The 13564-nt window shown below is 36.0% G+C and overlaps 1 long non-coding RNA gene across 6 annotated transcripts in view; it reads right to left on the bottom strand.

Moving 5' to 3' along the window:
- Positions 1 to 7962: 7962 nt before the first annotated feature.
- Positions 7963 to 13564, bottom strand: part of LOC104146069 (uncharacterized) — a 488271-nt gene continuing 482669 nt past the window's right edge. For 4 of the 6 annotated variants that reach the window (XR_011139059.1, XR_011139058.1, XR_011139056.1 and 1 more), the window contains one exon: positions 8392 to 10850. This is a non-coding gene — a long non-coding RNA (uncharacterized lncRNA). Of the gene's footprint in view, positions 10851 to 13564 lie in introns of all 6 variants that reach the window. The other 2 variants (XR_011139055.1, XR_011139054.1) reach the window with 1 other exon arrangement.

Raw genomic sequence — 13564 nt, 5'->3', positions numbered from 1 at the left:
CAGTAGCTCAGATCAGATGTTTCAGAGGAAGGTGCAAGAAATCTTTATATAATTGTGAGATAATATACTCATATGTTTTCTCTAGCACCAAAGAGTTAAGGCTGCCTTGTATGTGATAGATTATTTTTGACTATTATTTATCTGTGTTATTTGTATACTAGAAATCAGTTCATCCTGTGCTAGTTACTGTCCACACAAATAAAAACAGATAATTCTTGTCACAGAGAGCTCACTTTTTCTGTGTGTATTAATATCCTTTACGTGTTTTCTTTTTATCTGACTTAATGTAAATGAAGGTGTTCTTATTATGTCTGTAAAAGTGTTACCCCACTTTGAAACCTGCTAAGCTCTAAGCCACAAAAATAGCTTGTGGCACTCAATTGCATAGTTTAGTTAGGCCCTGTGTAAAACAAGCATTTGTTTTCAAGGGTGTCACCTGGACACTGCTGTCATAGAAATACCTTCCATTTCGCAGTCTTTCTGTGATATTTTATTCATACTGTACAAGAGAAAGTAAAGGACCAAGTCTTGCATTAGCACCCAGCAGACAGCTCTTGTGACAAGTGTCCATCGCAACCTTTTGGCCTCTGTTTGAGAGAAATAGCTGAAACCTCTTGCAGTCTCCTTCCTGATCTCTTTGATAAATCAACAACACTCAGTGAGGTACACTGTCAAACTCCTCATAAGCATGGTTGTTCACTCTTTGTGTTCTGTAAAAGAATATTGTTTATCAACATCTCTTTTCAGTGCTGTATGTCATGAAATGCTATATTCTATATGACAGTAATATCTCTGTGATGGGTCAGTATTTTGCTATTGTGTCAGTCTGTGCCTAAGTAATTCACCTTATTTACATTAATATCTTTAAAGTTCCTTGCCTAATCCTTGTCAATTATTTTTGCTTGATGTCACATACTGCCTTGCATAGCAAGTATTAGTTGTAGTGCCTCCTTGCTTGACATCTGAATACAAACCCTGTGAAAACGCCAGTTGTTTGGAGAGAGGAAAAAAAAAAGTTGCAGACCTCTGAATTTATATAAATAGATTCTAACCTGGCAATATTTACCCTGTTTCCAATAAAGGCTAATGCCTTTCCTTGGACAGATATTTGTTTCCCCAGTTCCCAAGCAGTTATCCCTAAACCATTGCTATATCGTATGCTGTGATATTCCCCGTCTTGTGAGGAATCCAGTAGCGTAGTTATGATCTCATTACCCAAACACTTACACGAGATTTTCTTCAAGGTCCTTTATTCTTTATTATGTTGGTTGTTGCCCGCGATATCAACTCCTGTCCAATCCAGGATACTTTACTGTTACAGAATACTATGTTGTAGGGTAAAATGATAGAAACGCTCAACTCCTATCAAGTAAAAACTTTACTTTCCTAGACCTCTATTTCCCATTATTTGTTTTAATTGTTCATTGATGGCAGTCATATTAAAGGCACGTGTGCAATAGCTATATTAATGCAGCTCTTGGTGTCAAAGATGTGCTACACAGACTGTGAGGAAGACCAATAGCCCAGACACCTTGTCAGCTTCTGCAGCCCCATGTGAAACAGCAGCCCGCCTTTCTCTATGAAGGCCAAACACCAACAGATTTCTCATTGCTGGTTGTGTGCCGTGCCATTCGTTCTACCTAGAGTGAATGACTGCATGATGAAGCATGGTATGCTTTCTGTATCAATCTATATATGTATGTGTTTAATCATAATTCCAGTTTACATAATAATCAGAACCAGGATGAGGATATTAATCAGACTGTGGCTTTCTGTTTCCCCATTCTTGTACCTTGCCCAGGCCCTTTTCCTGGTCTGATGTATTGCTTTCTCATTCAATTTGGCTTAAATCAAAGACATTAAGTAGGTTTAAGAAAATACAGATCCTTAGAGAAAAGCACTGGAAGGCACACCACCACACCATTGTTACTTTCATTCTCCTTTCCTTTTTTTCTCCTTATTTTCACTCGCTGTCTCTTTGTGTTCCATACGAAGCAATGAGCAACCACGGACAAGCTCTGCCCAAACGCATTTTAGGATGACTTGAAATGAAACTGAGTGGGATCACATGACTGCAGTCAGTCTCTTCTAGCATCTCCTGCTTGGGTAAAATCGCTTTGTGCATGAACACAACCATAGTGTCTAGTTTCTTTCTTGTCACTGTCAAGGCTTCTGGTCATGCTGCAAATGCACATCACCCACATGGGTGGTGATCTACCGACTGAGAAGCATGGAGGGAAGCATAAAATTGAGAAGCTGTTCTGACACTGACGGTTGCTTGAGGGAAACACTGTCATCCATCCGTAAACACACAAATGCTTTCTTCTCGACATGAAAAATCCTTTTAGTGTTTTCATATATTTCGTGCCTCCATGTTAACTTTTTTAATAATATTCCTCTGCTCCACACAGTCCTGCTATGCTTAACCAGCTTCTATGGAAAAAGTGCATGTCAGTGACTGGCAGGGCATTGCTGCTTCCCACCGTGCTGGCTCACCATTACCAATATAATGAAAATAGAATAATGTGCTAAGATTGTCCATGCAGCTAATTGGCCATAAGCTTACTGTTTTACCAAGCACTGCTACTGGTAGTCATAGCTGAGAACTGTGATTCAAAAAAAAAAGGGAGGGAGGCATGCTAGTTCTGTTTTGGGGTACCTAGTTTGGTACATTTTAAGAACACGTAAATAGTTGCACCAGATCGGACCAAGGGTTCCCATAGCCCAGAATCTTGTTTCTTGGGAATTTAGTCCAGCGGTAAAGTGCACGCTTAACATGCAAGAGGTATTTGTGGCTGCCTGTATGCTGCAGAGTGACCAAGGCCAGCAACTGACAGAATAGCAAAGAGTATAAAAAGAAATTCTTATTCCCCAGAATTTTCTCCTGCCTCTACTGATTTGCAGCTCAGGGAATTCCTGAGCCAGGAGTGGCATTTTTGTATTGAAAAAGCGTTGGCGAATTTCTCTTCCCTGAATTTGTCTAGCTGCTTTTTAAACTATGCAAATTTTTAGCATCCCACCAAACGATGGCAGAAAGTTCAACTCTGCTTCAAAAGATCTCCTTTTCTTCATTTTAACTTAATTCCTGATGGTTTCAATTCTTGTACTGGAAGAATCATTTCCTGTTGACTTATTCCAGCCATTCCTGGCCTCATAGACCTTTCTCATACATCTCCTCAGTCAGCTCATACGCAGACAAAAAGTCCCAAACTCTTTAGATATCCCCATACAGCAGATATTCTATAACTTTGATCATCCTTATTTTCTTTCTCTATACTCTGTGTGAGTGTGTGTGCGTGCAGGCTCATATACAGTATTATGGAGAGATGTAAGAAGAAATTTTTTTTTTCCAGGTAGGTGCTAATGCTACAGGCTGTTCTTTATCATGTATCCTCCCACACTTCTCTCTTTTCCTGCTCCATCCCTTTCCACGTTTTCTGCCCATCACAAAATTATCGGCCTATAATGGATATCTGTGTGTCAGGGATCACTGGAACTGCTTGCCTTCCTAGATAGGATAATACTTATCTGCATAGCATGTCTACCCAAGAGGGCTATCTAGATATTTGCACAAAGCAAATTCCCTGCTGTTGCAGGAACCCAGGACTTTGGCAATGCCTTTGATCACTCCCGATCTCTTAGAATGGCATACTATAGTTTTTGTAGCTTTGGATTTTGTTCAAGTGTCCTAAGCTCGGTATACATTATATTGTTATTATTTCGATCATATATTGCATTATTATAATGTATAACTATTGTATAGTTTCCTGAGATTACTGAGTATCAGACTCAGTGGCCCTGATGATCTTTTCCAGTTCTATAACCTTACACTAATCTATCTTTTATTATCATAAAGCCTTCATAGATTTATCCCAGATGTGTTAAGTAGCAACATCTGAAAAACATACAGGAATCAGCGGCAGAGTCAGGATTAGAGCCTAAAGACACTGACACTCATTTCAGCGTTCTGAATGCTGAGAGGAGAATTTGATTTAGATTTTTTTATTTCTGTTTCTGTTTAGAAACAAAAACGAAATTTACAAGATTGACCATCAGAATGGCATAAAAATATATCGAAATTCTGGAGTGACATGCCTATTTTCCAGACATTAAAATGCATTTTCCCCATAGAAATCTTTCAGGCAAGACACATACCAGGACTCACATATATTCTTACCAATTTATTTCTACATTAGGTAAATAATTTTGTCAAGCAGAACTGCATTCCCTACTCAAAAAACTTTCCAGTTTGAGACTAGACTCATTGTAGAAACCCTATTCTACATGTAGAATAGGAACATGGACCCTATTCTACATGTAGGAGCTGGGACATGTATCAGCTACTTGTACAATCTATTAATTCCGTTCCCTGATGAGTTTATGTATAATTGATAGCAGAAATAAATCCCTCAGTCTTTGCACTTCATGCACATCAAAATAGCATGTCATGAAATGTATTGTAGCTTTTCATATTTTATGTGATGTAAAACTCCTAACATCATATCACCTTTGAATTTGAGCTTGTTTTCCAGGTCATCGGTTCAACTTCTGAACATTTTACTTCCTTTAGTGCTCTTAGACTGGAGTCATCATTGATTATTTTCATGTCTTTAAAATGTGCTCTCATGGTCTAGCATCAAAGGTTGCACATATGAAATTCCCCCTAATATTTGCCCTACTACTGTCACTATGAGCTCACATATTATAGTTTTTCACCCTTCCCCACACTACCCTCAGAACTGCCAGAAAATTGAGAATGACAGATTGGAATTTAAAGAGATTAAAATGCTAAGAAAGGCTTGGAATACTAGCTATTTTTGTATGTTTCAAGCAAATGATAACTACACTTAAAAAAAATGTATATCCAGGAAGGTATTAAAATGCCACAATAATGGTTGGGTACACAAAATATACAGGGACGTGTTAAAAAAATCCTCCACATCAAAGGTATTTTTCTTCTTTGCTATCAGAGCTGGCAGACATTCATTTTATGAAGCTTTTAGTATATCCCTTGAGTTTTTAACACTGTCAGTCAATCAATATAACCCTTTTAATGCACTGTTATCACAAATAACACCTAATGAAGAGACTAGACAAAATACGTATTTCTCAATTTTTTGGTTGATTTGATCTGTGCATTTGACCTAACTTTGCCTATAATCACTTCCGCTCGTTCTCTAGGGCAACTCATTATTTGTTTGTTTGAAGGAAATTCAACAATCTGTCACTGATGGAATTGAAAAAGTGAAAAAAATACTACAGAATGTCATCGAGGCTTGATGTGAAAAAGGGGACTATAAAATAGTAACATTTTGTAAATGCTTCTAATCAATTTTCTACTTTATTCTGTTTTTTGCAAGGTTGATTTTTGATCTGTGTATTTTTTCAGCAATAAGATATAGGCCTTTCAGCTATAGCCGAGGTTTCACATTATTTGTTTTCAGGAGATGGAAAGACATGGACAATTTTTAAAACTAAGTTGGACCTGCTTTCAGTATGACATTGGTTACTAAATTTACAGCTACTGAAGAAATGCATGTCCATTTTGAGGGACTCAGTTTATATTATGCTGGATGAGGTTGATATATAATGACTTTTTAATTTTTAGTAATTGAATATGTAATTTCCAAATGAAATATCAGTTCAATTATTTCATTACTAAACTACCTTTCTAAAATAACATATCGTGAGATGTATTGTAGTTTTTTATATTTTGTGTGATGTAATGTTTTTATAACGCTCATGAAATTGACAGATTGATCTATTTTTCTTTCTCATGTAATTCCGTATAATAATAGCAAAAACCACACTGGGAATAGGTTTTAATGTGAGAACTGCATTACCTCATTAGTACATTTTATTAGCTTCAGCTTCATTTTATATAATTCTACTAAATTCAGACTATCATCTACCATACTTGTCTTCCTTATTTGTTTATTTATGGTTTATTTTTATTTGTTGTTTGCTATTAATTTTATGATACCTTAGACATTTCAATTTCTCTAACACATATAAAATGAAAAGAAACCCCTAAATTCCAATAAATTATGTTGAATGTAAATAAGAAGACTACACATGTGGAAAAGCTATAATGAAAGAAAATTCAGATTGCCATATATATTAGGCAAAACTTAGGAAAGTGCAGAATTAAAGTGCTACGTGTAACCTTAACTCCGTCCCTTTCCATGTGGGTATTATTCTTCCTTTCTGATCATATGACTGTATTTTGGCTTAACTCTATTCTTTTTCAGTACATAAAAGCCATATGATAGGGGTGTGTACTTGTGCATGCAGGTCTGTCCCCTGCTCCAATGACCCACAGCTCAATTACAGTCACAGTGGACAGAGGAGCAGGAGCATTAAATATGTTAAATTCCCCCTGGTTTTTGGAAGTTGGTGGGTGGCTAAAGGGTGCTAGCTTATTGTGGGAACAATATACTTTGTTAGACATCAGAGACTCCTTAAGAGAAAATAGTGTTCTCAGTGTTGCTGAGGGGCTTCCTTGCTCGACACTAGTCAGACCCTTCTCTGAGAATACACCTATTAATTTATTGTGGAAGTAGAACACATCATTCTAATGCTTGACTGCTTCAAAATCTTAAATACATTTATTTTCCCAAGCCAGAGGCAGGAGAAGATACCATCATTTTATCGAGGTAGAACTGAGATATTAAGATAGAAAACGTCCAGTTATGCTAAGTGCACAATTCAAGATATCTAGGGCCTGAAATTTCATCGCATTACCTGTAATAGGTTTGACCCACTGGTCCCAGTGAGTGTAGTTGCAGCTGCAAACGCTGAGCACTTTGGCAAAATAGAGATCTTCAGGGTTCAAAATAGGCATCCAGGAAAGGAGAAACACCTGTTGCAAGCACTCTATAAAAATCTTTTTTAAAGTGACCAGACTTGCATCACGTAAGAAATCTTTGGCCTAACTAGGCCGCATACTTCTCTATAGCAATATTTTAGTCACCTTAATACTGGGCTCCTCCTTGCTCTATCTACAGACTTCTTCCTCAATTGTCTGCAAATTTCCAGCTACTGCAGCAGCTGAAATAGAGGATCTTAAGAGAGCAGTTTCCCACATTTCGCAGTCCCTGTACATCTGCAGCTCAGATCCATCCTGGTTTGTTAAATATCTGGCTGGGTAATTAAAAATACATATCATAGGGGACATACCTAAGCAAGGTGAATACAAATGGTAAAGATGGTTCTAATTCTAAAATTTTAAGAATTTAGAGTGCATGACTTTGCAAATTAAATAATTACTACCAAACTCTATTATTCTAATTTTAAATTATTTTTGAAAGGATAAATGATCTCATTTTCCCTTCCTCTTTTTTTCTTTCTCTTACTAGATTTTCTCCCATCAAATAAGCATTAGCCTGGCATTCTCATGCATTGAAGAAGCTTGAGCTCCACCGCAATGACCTAACCAAATTAATAATAATGGTAGTAAGTTGTTGAAGGAAGAAATCATGTATACCATTTATGATTGGAAGATACAGACTTCTGAGACTACTCAGAGTTCAGATGATGTCACACTGATCATTTACTCGCAGAAACTGTAATTACGTTATGTGAGTTCTCCTAGAATTTTGATTAAAAAAAAGGATCTGTTTATAATGTTATTGCCCTGTAATAATGGTCCATTCTACTCGTTTTAGAGCTACTTGACAGATATTACATATCCATGTGCAGGTCAACAAATTTCATATCAAATTTTTAAAATATCCAAACTTGTGAATTATTCATAAAAAGCTAGAAAGGGAATTGACTGTTTTCTGCCAATACATTTTAATAATTGATATTTCTCTAGCTTCTTCTAAATATTAGTTCTGAGGAAAAAAGTATTATGCTTACTATTGTTAATTCAATTTCTATTTTTCATTTCACGTAACATTTACAGAAACATAATCATTTTGTTTAACCTAGCAAGAATTTCTTCAACATTTGTATTTTAAACTATATTTTTAATATATGTCTTTTATTCACATTATAATATGTCAGGTATGATTAGTATAAATATGATTTGCATCATTCTTATCAACTACAGAATACATCATTTGCTTCAAACAGCATAGCCTAAAAAAGAAAAATAAGAATTACTTGGTTTATTATATCCCTGTATCTTCTGAAATACGCTGAGCAATACCATTTGCTGATAAATATCAGGTCTCATAAGTATTACTATTAATACAGCTTGTTTGAGAAGGGAACGCTTGATACCTTCCTGTTGTATTCACTCTAAAAATGTAATATTTAGGAATTAGTGTGCCAATATTTAGCAAATAAAAGACTGAAACCAATTCATATAAACACAAAAGCAAGTTGATTGGACAACTTTATGAGAATGCTTTGCAGGAAGGCATTTTGATAGGCTGTTGTCTTTTGAATGAAAATATCTGCAGTCAAGATAGTTACATATTTCATTTTTAATGCTGGCCAATGAGATTGCCAACAAAGCAGAAGTAAAGCTGATTACCCTTAGAACCAACATAACCCACCACTTTTAATCATTTTTTTGTGAAAAAGCTTTTACAAGATCCACAAAATTTCATTCTCCTTTGTCTTACAGTATTTTCAAATTAGTCTAACTCCAGTAACTTCAATATACCTATTTCTTATTTGATAATTAGGAAGAAGTCAGAGTCCATAGCTTGCATGCTCACAGTACAGTGCTTATAAACTAAGGTAAGTAGAGAGATGAATATTTTTATAATTTTCAAATATTATCCATTATAATATTTGAATAGTTTATTTTTAATAGTGAGTAATATTTGAGTAATATTAATACAAAACCAAAATTCTAATAAGACAATGTAAGAAAATATCCTCTACATTAGGGCTTGAAGTGTGAGTGAAGTATATTGTGAGCAGAAAAGAAACAGCTATCGAATTGCGGTAATTCCTGCTAAGTAGAAATTTAATGGATAAAATGAAGGTAAGTCAGAAACAGTCAAATCTACCATAAAAAGGAAATAAGTGTAAATGGTTTGTATCTCTTTTATAAATGTACTTGTTCCTTTCTCTGAATAAGCCTATCCTTTTCTAAGAAAAGTTCAGGTAAGCAACTGTACATGGAGTAGGTTTGGGGGAATTTATATTGTGCGGGGGTTCTCTCTGCATGCTGTGTTTTAGGGGGATATTAGACCAGGGTCAGTGATTTTGTCACTTGACGGATCCAGTCCTCATCACTTCTACAGAAAAGGGGAGAGATAAGTGACACAGAATTTTGCCACCCTGGAGGCACAGAATGTTTTTTCTGCTGTGGTATGGAGGAGGTAATTACTTCTCTCACAGCCCTGAAGGGAAACTAGCTCACAGACTGGCTGTTCAGAGCGTGTGCTTATATCAGAAACAGCACACTTAGGAGAAAAAAGGTTAATTATTTTGTCATTTAGTTAAAGAAAAAAATAATTCCTGCTAAAAAATAACCCCCCCCCACACACGTATATGTATACATACTTTGATTAATACATTCTGTGTGAAAGGTTAGTTATCTTGCACTGTAATTTTTTCACCAAATGGAGGATATTAATTGTTTCATGAAATCAATGAAAAAATTGCCAGTTTCAAAAAATAGATCAAGTACAGCTTCATGAGTTTCTGAAACATTTTTCTCACGGTTACATGACCTGCTCTTATCAGGATCTTGAACCTGTTACACAGAGATGAGGCTTAGGAAAATTGACAGCATTTTCAAAGAATTCATCTTCATGAATCTGATCTCGAAGCTGACACTTTCAACAGTTAATAAAACCGCTAACAGAGCTGGTAGAAATAACTTGATATGTTATTCGATTAAACAAGTATAGTAAATAATCCAAATAAAACTCATAAATGTTACACAGCTTTAAGTATATATATTTGATATTTGTGAAAGGCTCCAATAGCACAATCTCAGCTTGTGGACACTGCAGTGGTTCTGTAGCACGCGGATGAATTTCACTGCTGGTTCTGTAAACAACTCAGATATACAGTACTGAAAAGGTACACAGTGCTTTATAAGCAGTTTGAGCTGTATTTCCTGTCCTTAGGAGTATACAATCAGAAGACCAATGCATAAAAACCATAAAGTAAAACTCTAATGTCAAGCATGAAAAGAATATTATTCAAGAGAAAAAAAAAACAAAGATTTTGCGAAGTATATTTATGGGAGCAGAAAGAGGTATTTGCCTGGTGCAATTTGGGAAACTAGTTTGAACAGTCAGTAGTGAGCTAAGGATCTGTGAAACCAAAGCAGTACAAAGGAGACAAAACAAAAACAAAGAAACAAAAACACAGAAGTTAAGGAGTAGAAAGAAATGTAATGAAAAAGTTATATCCTTGATCATGAAGAATTAGAACTTTATTTTCTTTTCTAGTGAAAGACTAGGGGAAGAAAGGGGATAAAGCTGAAAATATGAAGAAAACTATATGAAAAAATACCTGGAGACTCTTACAGGGTCAATGTACAGCTTTGTGCATTAACTATACAATTATTGCAGTACTTTACAGACAACAATCTCTTATTCAGGATCATCAGAAATATTTTAAAAGACTTTTCAATTATTTCATTTTCTTTGCAATAAGCTTCTTGTGAATGTCATTTTCATGCCTGAGGACTGTTTGAGGATGCCTACCTTTAGACAGTAAAGTATTTTGATGTCCTTTACTCCCATAAACCCAAGCATGCAAGATAGGTCAGAGATTAAGGCAATGTCCCAGATAAATGGGCCAGAATATTGCTCCTAATTTTACAAACCAAAGAATATCCACAGTTCTCAGAACGACAAAATGGATATGCCGTAGTAGTTATTCCTGCATGCAGTTCTCTCAAAATTATGGTTGATTACAGTTGACCACATCTGAGAAGAGAACAAAAAACAAAATTTTCTGTAAAATAGATGTCCAAAAGTAGAACTCAGATAAATTATCCTCAGTCTGAGAGGGTCCTTTGTATGTTCTACAGATTACTAAGAAAACAATCATTTCCATAGAGCATTATTGCACCTTTGTGCACCTATTTGTGGACAAAACAGTATTGCTGTGAAAAAAATTTGGATGTGTTGTGTTGTAGTACATGCGAATCATGTACAAGTCAGGAAAGCCAGAGACTGTCTGTTGTAAACCCATCACTAGAGTCTTTGTGCTTTCCAAAAACTCAATTCAAAATCCACTAGACAGCATTTGTTTGAAGACCCTCTTGGCTAAAACACTGTGCTTACACCTGACAGCTCTCACAAAAGTTTGAAGAAAAGGAAGAATGTATCTACAAATTAATACATACACATCTCTCAGCTCTCAGCACAGAAAATGCCTTTTCCCTGTCTATGCAGAAGATCTTACAGTTTTTCCCGCTTACATGAAGACACTCAGGTGTGAGTTATCTCATATTTAAAAAGCAGTTTCATTATAAAGAGAATCATATAGTCTTTACCTGAACTACTATTTCAGAATAAGGAGAAAACCAAACCAAACCAGGAAAAAGAACAGTCACCTGACCATGAAAGAGCACAGGACTGTACCTCTTGCTTGAAGAAACCTATTTTTCATGTGCCATCAACATGGGCTCTTTCACTTGACTTGTTATCTATTCTTCGCAGAGCCTTTAGCAACTGCTTTAATGTCAATGTTCATTTAAGGCCGATATAAAACAATCTATCCCTTCGCACAGATTTCTAAATCCTTAAATGACCTCCAGATATCTTCTCTGTAACGTCTTTGGAATCACCATCCTGGTGCCTTTAAGTGTGTCCCATTGCTTATTACTGAGACCTTCCCATTAATTGGTGACTGGAAATATGATGTCTAGGGCATACATCTTAATTACTTCTGTAGGACGTCATTCTTAGCAGTAACTCTGTCAGTCAAAACCTACATTTTGCATGAACCCAAATTGTTTTCTGAGCTGCTAGCACATAAGTAACCTAGCCCTAGATCTTGTTCTTCTGCACCTTTATCAAATGTTCAGAAAGGTTTTATTTTGTTTCGTTTTGTTTTTATAAACATGAAACCACTCTCAGTTTTGTATTCAATTTGCATATCATATTTTGCTAGGTGGAAAAAACAATCTCTAGTCTGTTTGTAAAGCGGCTTTTGGCTATGGCAGGAACAGGTTTATGATCAGTTTCAGTGAATGCTGGCATCCCATAAATAACAACTATTTCCATAAGCATTGAAACTAATGGAGCCTATGGATTTGTCTTGTGGCTGAATTCACAGATATTTAATAAGCTACTGCCTCTCACTGAGGCTTTTCCTTTGACGCTAGCATTCATAACGTCTCTCTCTCATGTGCTTTCTCTCGTATCTAATAAAGGCTGAGTTCATGCTGCAATCGTTCTCTCAGTGGAAGGATTAATACTGTCTCTCATCTCCACGCAAGTACCCGTTTTCATAAAACTGGTAATAACCTGATATCTTGAAGACAACTGCCACTCTGTCAGATTTAGCTGAAACTGGTCTATGGTTTCAGAAGTTACTGGACTGGGGAGGAGCAGAGAGAGACACACATGACATCATGACACAACCCTATTTCCTGAGGAAACAAGGCTCAAAGTGTTTTGATTTTTTTTACATCCATGAAGTGGGACTACAGTCTTCTTGCCTATTTGTTTATTCTTTTCTATCATTTTTTGTTAGTGAGGCGTAAGTTAGCAGTCTCCAGGTTTGACTACACTATTATAAGAGGAGCGTGTTGGCACCTTTCTTGAAGTGTCCATGGTCATTTATCATTGCACTCTTTGGAGAATTACCACAGGACAGTGATGGGATAATTATTATTCATTAATACTTTATCACTCTTAACTATTAAGTAATAAACATATTTGCTTTATTTTTATATATTATTTATTAAATACTAATTATTAATGAATTGTTACAGGACTCTGTTATTACTCTTCAGTGTCTTAAACTCCCTCAAAATTTCCATGCCAGGCATCTTGCATTGCTGGCTGCCTGGCAGAGCACTGCCCTCAGATTGCTTGTGCAGGCAGACTAGGTTAGTCGCAAATTTTCTTGCATAATTTGCTTTTCCAGTGATTACTTGTATCCCTTTTCTCTTGGAAAGACTTATTGATGAAGACCAGTACCTCAGGGTGTATCTATATATGCTGTGGCATTTACTTATCCTCTAGCATGCTAATTCTATTAATCACACTTTAAGACTTGTGTTTGTTCAGCTTTAGCCTAGCAATCATGCTTTTATCCTAGTCTTTATGCAAGTCTCTTCAACTGGTCTTTCTTAGATTAAAACCATCCTCTGTGCAAACTTTCATCAAAAACAATCTGTGGCACTTTGTGGTGAAACACCTTATGCCAAACACAACACTTGTGGCAGTGTGAGGTGAATGTCTCATAAAACAGGTATTTAATATACACTAATACGCACTCTGTTTTGCTAACAGAACCTGCAGGAACACCGCAGAGGCAAAAAGGAGAGAAAAATATTTGGCATCAGTCATCTCATCTAGAATTTCTCCCCATGTAAATACTGGAAAATATTCCTTTTTTTATATATTTATTTAGTTATTCGTGATATACGAAGCACTATTTCAATGAAGTGCTTCATCTTCTTTAA

The sequence above is a fragment of the Struthio camelus genome, chromosome 2 (genome assembly GCF_040807025.1).
Source record: "Struthio camelus isolate bStrCam1 chromosome 2, bStrCam1.hap1, whole genome shotgun sequence".
In the NCBI taxonomy this organism is placed as follows: Eukaryota; Metazoa; Chordata; class Aves; order Struthioniformes; family Struthionidae; genus Struthio; species Struthio camelus.
Note: the sequence above shows the minus strand (reverse complement) of the source record. Positions and strands in the feature narration are given on the sequence as shown.